Source organism: Jatropha curcas, chromosome 10 (assembly GCF_041381405.1).
Source record: "Jatropha curcas cultivar XTBG-Jc1 chromosome 10, XTBG_Jcur_1.0, whole genome shotgun sequence".
NCBI lineage: Eukaryota > Viridiplantae > Streptophyta > Magnoliopsida > Malpighiales > Euphorbiaceae > Jatropha > Jatropha curcas.
Genome location: NC_143160.1, coordinates 17,571,290 through 17,582,180, shown reverse-complemented (window position 1 = coordinate 17,582,180; position 10,891 = coordinate 17,571,290). Strand labels below are relative to the sequence as shown.

Sequence of the window (10,891 nt, the reverse complement as noted above, 5' to 3'; positions counted from 1 at the left end):
CAATATGGTACTCGAAACGTCCGGAAAATTACGAGGATCACGGAACTGGTCCCGGAATATTTTTTGGAGGTCTAGAACTCCCGAAAAGGCCTTTGGAGTGAAAAAAATAGAAAGGAGCACGGGTCGCCCTTGCAGGGCGAGCCCGCCCTTAAGGGCGGTCCAGCCCGCCCTAGCAGGGTGGGCACGCCCGCCCGGACCAGGCCGGCAGGCCCACCCATCAGGGCGGGCTCGCTCGCCCAGCCTGGGAGGGAAAGCCCGCCTGGCCCAGGCGGTCACGCCCGCCCAGCAGGGCGGGCAAGCTCGCCTGGCCCAGGCGGGCACGCCCGCCCTCGGTCCTTTTTTTCCTATAAAATCAGCCCCGATGTGACCTTTCAGGGCACTCAGTCTGTGTTGACGGACGCTCCTTCTCCCTACGCTCTTTGCGATTCTTTACTGCTTTCTTACATTGTTTAATTTTAGTTTTATTTTATTGTTGTGATACTTGGTCACTTAAATTTAAATTAAAATTAATTCCCTTAACGAGGAGCTTAACCTGGAGTTAAGAAGCGGTCGACGATTAAATCAGGTACATGAACTAAACTCTGCCTATTTAATTTTAGCACTTCATGCATGCTTCTTTTCTACTCATAATAATTCTACAACTGCATAAATGCATCCATGTCATCATTAGGCAAACAAATTGCCTCAATTAAATAAATTTAGGCTAAATGCCCGGTTAATTAATAATCGTGGTATTAGAGCTTAAAATCCGACTATATTGGCTTAAAATATCTAGTCTATCAATGGCTATGGTATGATTGCCTTTATTTCGAACAATTTTCGGCTTAAGTCCAATTAATCAATGATTGTGGCTAAAAGGCCTTATTTAAACACGTTTCCTTGGCAATAGAATGCCTAAATTGCAAACCAATTAATCACTTTTGGTAAACAAATTGCCTATAAGTGAGATTAATCTTTTTTTAGCGACAAATCGCTTAAATCAGTATTTTGGCTAAAAGCCTTCAAATAATCACTCTTTTTGGCTAAAAGCCTTAAAATCAATCATTTTGGCGACAATCGCCTAAAATCAATCATTTTGGCAATCAAATTGCCTAAATCACTCTTTTTGGCTTAAAAGCCTTAAAATCAATCATTTTGGCGACAATCGCCTAAAGTCAATCATTTTGGCAATCAAATTGCCTAAATCAATCCTTTTGGCTAAAAGCCATTAACATCAACAATTTTGGCATCAAATGCCTAAATCAAATCAATCAGTTTTTGGCAAAATGCCTAAACAAAATGCACGAAGCATACACACACCCATGCATTAAGCATACCCATTCAAAGCCCTCTAAAAGAGGCCCATCAAACTACGTTGACTTTGATCTTCCATTCAAACGGAAGTACGTAGGCACGTTCGGGATTTAACCCCGAGCGGCAAGTCGAAATCACATAAACATTTTTTTTTATTTATTATTGGTCCAATTACTTCATTCACCTTGCAAAGCATTCATATTCATATTGTTGGTTAGTTCATCAGCATGACATAGTCTCGGGATCCACCTCGGGTTTGTAGACCATGTCTTAACATTGGGTTAATTAATCTAGTAACTAGGTTAATTAAAATTGAAGTCACTTAGGGTTTTTCCTAGTTTATCCTAAAATAATTAAACAAGGTGGCGACTCATACATCCACGTACATTTCTACCCTTAGTCACATGCATTCACATGCCATGATGTTTTGGGGAGGGGTTCACAGTTTGGCGACTCTGCTGGGGAGCTACTTATGTAATCTTCTTGCATAAAAGTGGACTACAATTGTTGAATAAACTAACCTGCCCTTCTTTAGGGCATTACTTTACTATGCTTTGTTTTGCAGGGTACCTTGACATAAATCGAGTGTTCTTTCTTTAAGAATACTCGATGAGAGGAAAATTGAACTTAATTGACAAATTTGATTAAGACATTTGAATTTGTTGATCTATTTGCACGATTGAGAATCTTTTTCTCCATTGCATAAAAAAAATGAATTTCAAATGAATTTCTTCTCTCTCTGTTCAAACTTCTGAGTCTGGATAGCAAGTAGCGCTGATCGGCAGGTCTCATTGATTATGTCGACGGACAGCCAAAGCGTCCTCCCTGTTACCGCAAACCGCCCCTAATCCTTTTGGGGGTGGCCCATGGGTATGCGTACCGTTGGACCCACGCGAGACCCTTTGTTTCACATGTGGTTAGGTATATCCATACTCAAGGTTCAAGGGTCCCTTATAAAGCCGATTCTCTATTTGAGTCATAGCCTATAGAACCTATCCTTTAGGACTGTATGCACCCAATGATGTGAACCATGCCATTAAATAGATTATGACGTGTTGTTATGCGCATTCACGACATATCATAAACATGGGGTAAACACAAAAGAGCATGAAACACTCTTCTCATTCATGCACAGTTGGACAAAGAGTCAATCCATCTCATATCAGTTACCCTGATACGCCAACCACTGTACCTAATCCAGCTACCCTCATCCTTACAGGTGCCTACAATCCAAGTGCCAGACACGCCTACAGTACTATCACCAGCTTCACCAGCTTCACCAGCTACACCTGCTTCACCTACAACTCCAATGACTCTACCTGCACCAATGGCATCACTTGCTGATATCCAAACCCTCATTGAACAACTAGAGGCTAGAATGGAGGCCAGAATGGAGGCCAGAATGAATGAGGCACTAGCTGCCCAAAGGACCACCCTGATAGCTGAATTGGGCAATGGGAATGGAAATGGAAATGGAAATGGGGCTTCTGCCGGGGGAAGTGGACCTGCTGCCTCCAACCAGGGTCCTGCTGCTGAACCTACAAACCCTGCCCTAAACCTGGATGATATGCCCTCTAAAACTACTTCTGAGCTGGAAGCTCAAAGAATGAGAGAGAAGCTAGAACTCCTGGAAAGATCTATCACTGCTCTCAAAACCCACAAGGAGGTGGTGGACATGGACTCTTTGTCCTTGTTCCCCGAGGCAAGACTGCCAACCAAGTTCAAGATGCCCAACATGGACAAATTCGATGGAACCACTTGTCCTAAAACTTACTTGAAAATGTATGTGGGTGCCCTTAACCCATTTGGACTGAGCAGCGAGCTCCTTGCTCAATTGTTCCAACAATCTCTCACCGGTGATGCTTTGAGGTGGTTTGTCAGCTTAGACCGATCCAAAATGAAAACCTGGGAAGACATCTGTAATGCATTTAATTCCCAATACCGCTATAACATGGAGGTGGATGTCACTCGAAGAGAACTAGAAACCACCAAACAGAAAAATAATGAGCCCTTTTCCTCGTTCCTTATGAGGTGGAGAGCCAAGGCCGCCCAAATGATTAATCGACCCTCTGAGCAAGAACAGGTAGACATAATCATTAAGAACCTGCAGCCTGTTTACCAACACCGACAACAAACCCAGTACCTACCAACGTTTCAATTGCTCATTGCCACCGCTACAAAGGTAGAAGATCTGATTCAAATGGGGCAACTGAAAGAAGACTCGGGAACCTCAAAGTACAAGAAACCTAGCCAAGCAAGCAAGGTCCACGAAGTGGCTAGCATCACCCCCACGAATCCTTTACGTGTGGGAAGCATGAGGAATAATAATCAATCATCCAGAAGAGCCTATACTGATCTCGGGATGCCAATCCTAGTGGTATTCCGAGAGGCCGTCAAGGCTAATTACATAAAGCCTTTGGAAGCAAGGCCACCGCCGAATCCGTTGCCAAGGAATTACAGGGCTGATGAATACTGTGAGTATCATCAGGGGCATGGGCACAAGACTGAAGCGTGCTAGACGCTTAAGAACCGCATCCAGGACCTGGTGGATAACGGTTCAATTATCCCGAGGAGTAAGCCAAACGTTAATACCAACCCCTTACCAAATCACGGGATAAATGCTATCATGGCTGACCAGGAACTGATCGATCCTTTCGAACTGTTCCTAGAGATGAATAATATCTGTGTCCTGGATCTGAATGACTTAACCGAGGAACTTGATGCTATAACCAGGAGTGGGAGACAATATGAGCCACTAGTCTTGGATAAAATCCAAAACAAGCCTTACCAGAAGGCAGAGGAGCTAAAGGAAGACCCGGTACTGGCACAGTTAAAACAGACACAAGCTAGGGTATCAATGTAATATCCTCAACTTTGTAGTTCCTGCTATTCTAGCTTTTTCGATGAATTCGGTTATCCGAATGAAAGGAAAACTTAGAATAATGGGAAACACTAGATATTGAGGATGTGAATATCAATTAAATGGTAGTTAATGTGATTACAAATCAATTTGAAAGATTAAAGGAAATCAAAAATGAGTTAAAGAGGAATGACTTCTTAAGAAAGTACGATTTTACCCGGAAAGCCCGAAAACCGGTAATTTCAGTATGACCTTTCTTAAGTGGGGTTTAAAATATTAAATACACTTGGTTGATACCTACTAGGACTAAAGTGAAGTGATTAAAAAGATTAGAGTGCCAAAGGATGAAGGGAAAACAAAAGGGAGGATTATAGTGCAATTTTCATTTAAAGGACATGGAAGGAATTTTTAATAATGTTTAGTATATATTATTATGAAGAGGTGGAGATAACCATGCCATTTTCCACCCATTTTTACAGCTCACGTTGGTCAAGAAGAGAGGAGAAGAGTTTTGATTACAAATCAAGCAAAAAGGAGGTGAAAATCAAGGAATTTTCAAGTAATTCTTAAGAAAAGGTTAGTTATCTTCACTTCCTCCTTCTTTTCTATGGATTAATTTTTGAATTCCATGAACTTTGAAGTGAGGTGCTTGCTTGTTCATTCTGATTTGGTGAAGATGAAGTGATTAGACTTGAGTTTAAGGTGATTTAAGATGAGTGAAACTAGTTATGCATGAATTCAAAGTCTAATTTGCATAATTCACCAAGATGGATGATTTTGAGTTTGTATTTGATATGCCATGACCTAGGGATTCTGATATATCTTATATTATGATGTTATGTAAGTAATAGAAGAGTTGAATTGCATGAATTTGTGCTGGAATTGAGTTGAGAATGCTTAAGCAAACATATCATTGCTGGACCTGTTACAGTTGGGCTGTCTGAACTTCAGCTTCTGTAATTGACCTGTTTGACTAAGCAAATGAACTTCAAAATTCATGAAATTTTATATGGAGATAGGCTGAGATGTTGGGTAGGTCGTGTTAAAAGGGAAAGGCCATTGGATAAAAGGAAATGGAGTTATAATTAAATCAATGCAGGCTGCTCAGCATGAGAAAAACTGGAATTCAGATTCTATAATTATGTCATTTGAAAATGCAAATGAGCTTTAAAAATTATGAAATTTTACAGGGAAGTACTCTAAGATGTTGGAAACATGCTGTAAAAATTTCAGGGCAAATGGATATGAGGAAATTAAGATATAGCCAACGGAATGCAAGCTGCTCATATGCTGAAATTCTGCATTTCATAAACATTGAATGAATTTAGCATGCCATTGACTTCTATTGTTTTAATTGTTAGTAGTAGGTTTCTAGGATGTGGTTAAGTGTTGGATATGAAGTGTTTCATGCTTAAACTAAGGTCATATGACACTTGGACAAGCATAGTAAAAAGGAAAGAAAAAGCATGACACAGCATTCTAATGCTTAATTTGCATTCCTATAGAAATGCATGTGTGTATATTGTGTAGTATGAAGTTAATATGAGTATTAATCTCATGCTACAGCTTTTGAGAGAAAGGGAGTTGAGGAGAGGGTGGTTGATAGAGGAAAAAGGCTAGGGGAGCCTTCTAGCTCAGGTTAGTGTACTATGCCTTTCCTACTTTTATTTAAACAAAATGATTTTGATTTTGCAAAATATTTTCATTGGATTTACTTTATGAATCATAACTAGAAAAAGTATTAATGCTTTCATATGTTTTTAAAGAACAAAGCTTATTTTGAAAGCATACGACCTAATGACATATGTAAATGAAATTTATGATTCTTATACCTTGAAAGAGGAGGATGTTGGCCAATTGATAACTGTAGTATGAGGGGTGGCCATGACTGAATGATTTTAGTAGTGTTTGCGAAATGAAATGTTGCCCACAGTGATTTTAATATTATTACATGAATGGAATGGTTTAAAAGTCTTACAGCCGATATAGACATGGTTATTACCCCGAATATCACTTCATTTGTTGAAGTTGATATTACGATCGATTGAATATGGATATCATCGCTAGATGATATATGATTGATGTGAAATTCTCCCTCCATGTTGAGGTTGTAGATTGCTCCCTCTTCTGTTGAAATCATATCACAGATTGAGGTTGTAGATAGCAGGTCTAGATGTGCACATTAGACACTGATGGCCCTCGGAATTGATTCTATAAAAGCTGTAAAGACTACATTATGAATTCGTGATTTAAATGGTATTGTTTTGTTTTCTTATTTCCTTTAACATGGTGGGTTTATGACTTATGATTCATTATTTCACATAAAGAATTTGATTTGATAAATTTGTGTTTATTTTATAATAGTACACCACTAAGCAAAATGCTTAGCGATAGTTGCTTTTGTGCTATCGCAGGAAAAGGCAAGGAAAAAGAACTAGGAGAAGATCGTTTTTGTTTGATGTAGATAGTATGCTACTGATGTAGCTATTGTATATTTGACTTCTTTTGGAATATGTATGATGTATTAAACATTAACAGAACATCTATGTATATTTGAGCAGATACATGTAAATTATGATTGTATGAATTTCTATTATGTATCTAAGGTGTGAAAAGGATTTCAGTATGTAATTAAACCATCCATGGGCTTATGGGTTATGGAACCATTTTATGTTTTTGCTAATATAATTGATGTTTAAGAAATCATATTGAGTTTAATGGAAGTTATGTTTCATATGTTTAGTAAATTACGGAAAAAAAAAAAACATTTGTTGATAACAGATGAAAGAACCAAAAGGAGTTTTACTTTTAATAATTAAATCTACTTTTCTATAAGAGATAAATGAATGAATCAACAGTATTAAGTCCCTTGTAGTATACTTAGTAAGCATTTATAAGGCTTAAGTGCTTATTAAGTATATTACGGGCGACATGCCATATCTTACAGTAAGGTAAGGTGTGACAATCAATCTGGGAACTTCTAGCAGCATCCTTTCCTCATCGCCAAGCTCTTTGCAAGGCCTTGAGTCAACTTCAGACATCGGTGGAAGTTAGCCCAGAAGTGCTAGTGTCCACCCTCACCCAATCATCTAAAATGCAAAGCATCGGGTTCTCTGACGATGACTTGCCTAAAGAGGGAGGCAGCCATAACAATGCTCTGTATGTCACTGTTCAAACTCGAGATAAAACGGTGCCCATGGTTCTCATTGATAATGGGTCAGCGTTGAATGTCTGCCCACTGAGAGTAGCCAGCTGTCTAGGGTTGGAAGAAATGGACTTAGCCCCTTCGGACCAGATAGTGAAGGCCTACGACAGCACCCGGAGGGAAGTGTTGGGGGTTGCCACGCTGAAGCTAACAGTTGGGCCAGCTGTGATGGAAGTCCCGTTCCAGGTGATTGATCTACAGTCAGCTCAAAAGGCCAAAGGGCCAGCCTCTCTTCGAGGTCAACCCTGAGACTGCCAATTTACCCCTTTCTGGATTTCAATACGACACTGTGCAGTTTATAGAGGGAAAGACTGCAAGCTCTCGAATTCTCTTTGATTTTGGGACAGTGCAAATAAACTGCATAGTGCCTCTAATGTTGAAAATGTCCTACCTACCAGGAATGATTATGGCAAGGTCCGGGAAGAAGTATCCTGCACTGCAAGCCTGGGAATGTCCGATGAATGAAGGGACTTATGGTTTAGGTTATGAGCCCACTGATGAGGACCGTACTGAGAGGACCCGAAGAGGAAGGAAAGAGAATGTACAGATGCGGCCTTACCTATTGACTCTGAACAGCTACTTTTGCAAACCGGGAGAAGCAGTTCCTTACTGTGGCTTCCGAGAACCCTTTTGCTGCCCAATCGCTAGGAAGATGCTGCCTGGGTTAGAGATATTCTCAGATGTCTGGGGCAACAAGCCCGAAACCATAACTGAACTGGATGCGGAAGACTTCATGCAGCCTAGTCTCTTTGACGAAGTTGCGATTATCACAGGAAATGACGGGAATCAAGACCTGCTGGATCTGATCAAGCCGAATGAAGGACCTCTCACCAACTGGTACACCGAGGAGGAGCGCGCTGTTGATAAATCCCCTCCCGAGTCAAACCTAGTACCTAAGTCGGTAGTCAAGTCCTGTATTGAGTCTGAGTCTGACCCCAAGTCTGAAACCGAGTCAGAGTCCAGTTCCAGTTCTGAGTCATCTACGTCGGATCTAGAAGATCTAGATTTCAAATTTGATGTATTCTTTGAAGACGATTCCGTCATAATTAATAAAGGCTTGCAAATTCTTGATTACCCTGCGTGTCTATCTTTCCAAGCATTTCCAAGCAAAAATAATCCAATAAATGAAATAAAAAATGAAAAGGAAAAAATAATAGTTGGCAAAGAAGAAAACGAACATACATACATTGCATCTGATTGCATGAACAGGGAACAGGTTAGTGAATGTTTGAAGAAATTTGCTGATTGCTTCATGTGGAAAGCAAGTGACATCACTGGAATTGACCCAGCAATAGTGGTGCACAAGATTCCAGTATACCCAGAGGCTAAGCCAGTGAAACAGAAGCTAAGAAGGCTGAAAACAGAATGGTCCTTGAAGATCAAGGAGGAAGTTGCCAAGCAGCTGGAAAACAAGTTCATAGAACCTATTGCCTACCCGACGTGGTTTTGGGATTTGAATAAAGCATGTCCAAAGGACGACTTTCCCCTGCCGCATATTGACTTGCTAGTGGACCGAATGGCTGGACACGAGATGGTCTCCTTGACTGATCTTGCTGTCGGTTATAATCAAATAATGATGCATGGGCCAGACAAAGAGAAAACAGCGTTCATCACAGAATGGGGAACTTACTGCTACAGGGTCATGCCTTTTGGGCTCAAAAATGCCGGGGCAACTTATCAAAGAATGGCAACGACCATCTTCCATGACATGATTCACCAAGAAGTAGAAGTATACGTTGACGATATGGTTGTTAAATCGAAAACAGCCGAAGAACATACAACAGCACTTGAGAAGTTCTTCCTTAGACTTCGAAAGTACAATTTAAAGCTCAATCCGGCAAAATGCCTGTTTAGAGCTACATCCGAAGTGTTTCTGGGGCATATGGTCAGTCGGAAGGGCATAGAGATTGACCCTTCGAAAGCCAAGGCCATTCTGGAAATGCCAGCACCGAGAACGGAAAAAGAAGTTCGGGGTTTCCTGGGAAGGCTACAGTACATTAGCCGGTTCATCAATCAATTGGCCGATACTTGTGGTCCGATTTTCAAACTACTCAGGAAAGGAGTAGCAGTCAAATGGAATGAGGATTGTCAGAAAGCTTTCGACCAAGTCAAGCAATATCTGCTATCCCCGCCGGTGTTACAGCCACCAAGGCTAGGAAAGCCTTTGTTATTATACCTATCGGTGATAGAAGAAGCGATGGGTGCGATGCTAGCTCAGCAAGCTGAAGATACGAAGGTAGAAAACGCCATGTATTACCTTAGCAAGAGGATGCTGGAATATGAGCTAAAATACAATAAGATAGAGAAGCTGTGCCTGGCTCTAGTTTGGGCCTGTACAAAGCTGCAGCACTACCTCTCGTCTTACACTACGTATGTGATTTCTGAATCGAACCCCTTGAAATTCCTTATGGAGAGGCTGGTTCTTGACTGTAAAATGGCTAAGTGGGTGTCGGTGCTCGCAGCCTATGACTTAAAATTTGTACAACGGAAGGCTGTGAAAGGCGGAGCCTTGGCTGATCAATTAGCAGAATTGCCGGTCGAAGACCAAATGCCAGAAGTAGAATTTCCTGATGAAGACTTATTGAGCGTGGAAAGTGAGGTCTGGGAGATGTACTTCGATGGAGCTTCAAACTACCATGGAAACGGGGTTAGAGTCGTATTCAAAACTCCTTGTGGAGAATACGTCCCAATCGCAGTCAAACTAGATTTCGACTGTACCAACAATGAAGCCGAGTATGAAGCTTGCATCAAGGGGTTAGAAGCGGCCCTGGAAAAAGAAATAAAAATCCTTAAGGTTTTTGGAGATTCCAACCTGATAGTCTCTCAAGCTCTAAGGAAATGGAAAATTAAGGAAGAGCGGTTGGTTCCTTACCTACAGCGCTTGGATGAATTGGCTCAGCAGTTTGAGGAACTATCTTTTCACTACCTGCCGCGCGCCAAAAATCAGTTTGCAGATGCTTTAGCAACCTTGGCTTCCATGGTTAATGTAGGGGGAGATCAAGTCATTCGACCTCTGACGGGTCGGCTGCAGAAATAGCCAGCGCATGTCATGAACCTAGTCGATGACAAGCCGTGGTTTTGGGATATACAGAATTATCTTCAGAATGAAGTCTACCCGGAGGGATCCAACAAGACTGATCAACGGACATTGAGACAGTTAGCATCTGGATATTTCCTTACTGGGGGAGCCCTGTATAAAAGGAGTTGGAATGGTCTGCACCTAAGGTGCGTTGATGAAGGAGAAGCTCAAAACATCATGAATTCCCTACATAATGGGGAGTCCGGTCCACATATGCATGGGATAGCCTTGGCTCGAAAAATCATGAACCTAGGTTATTATTGGTCAACCATGAATGCAGATTGCGTGAGGCATGCGCAGAAATGCCATGAATGTCAAATTTTTGCTAAACTACAAAAGCAGCCTCCAGTCAATCTGAATCCCATTACTTCACCGTGGCCTTTCGCAACTTGGGGTATAGACGTGATCGGAAAGATCCATCCAAAGGCTTCCAATGGCCATCAATTCATCCTGG

General features: G+C 41.3%; 1 long non-coding RNA gene across 1 annotated transcript; it reads left to right on the top strand.

Moving 5' to 3' along the window:
* Positions 1 to 4,619: 4,619 nt before the first annotated feature.
* Positions 4,620 to 6,795, top strand: LOC149493205 (uncharacterized). Its single transcript, XR_016318552.1, has 3 exons — positions 4,620 to 4,729; positions 5,720 to 5,791; positions 6,568 to 6,795. It is a non-coding gene; the product is annotated as an uncharacterized LOC149493205 (long non-coding RNA).
* The last annotated feature ends 4,096 nt before the right edge of the window (positions 6,796 to 10,891 follow it).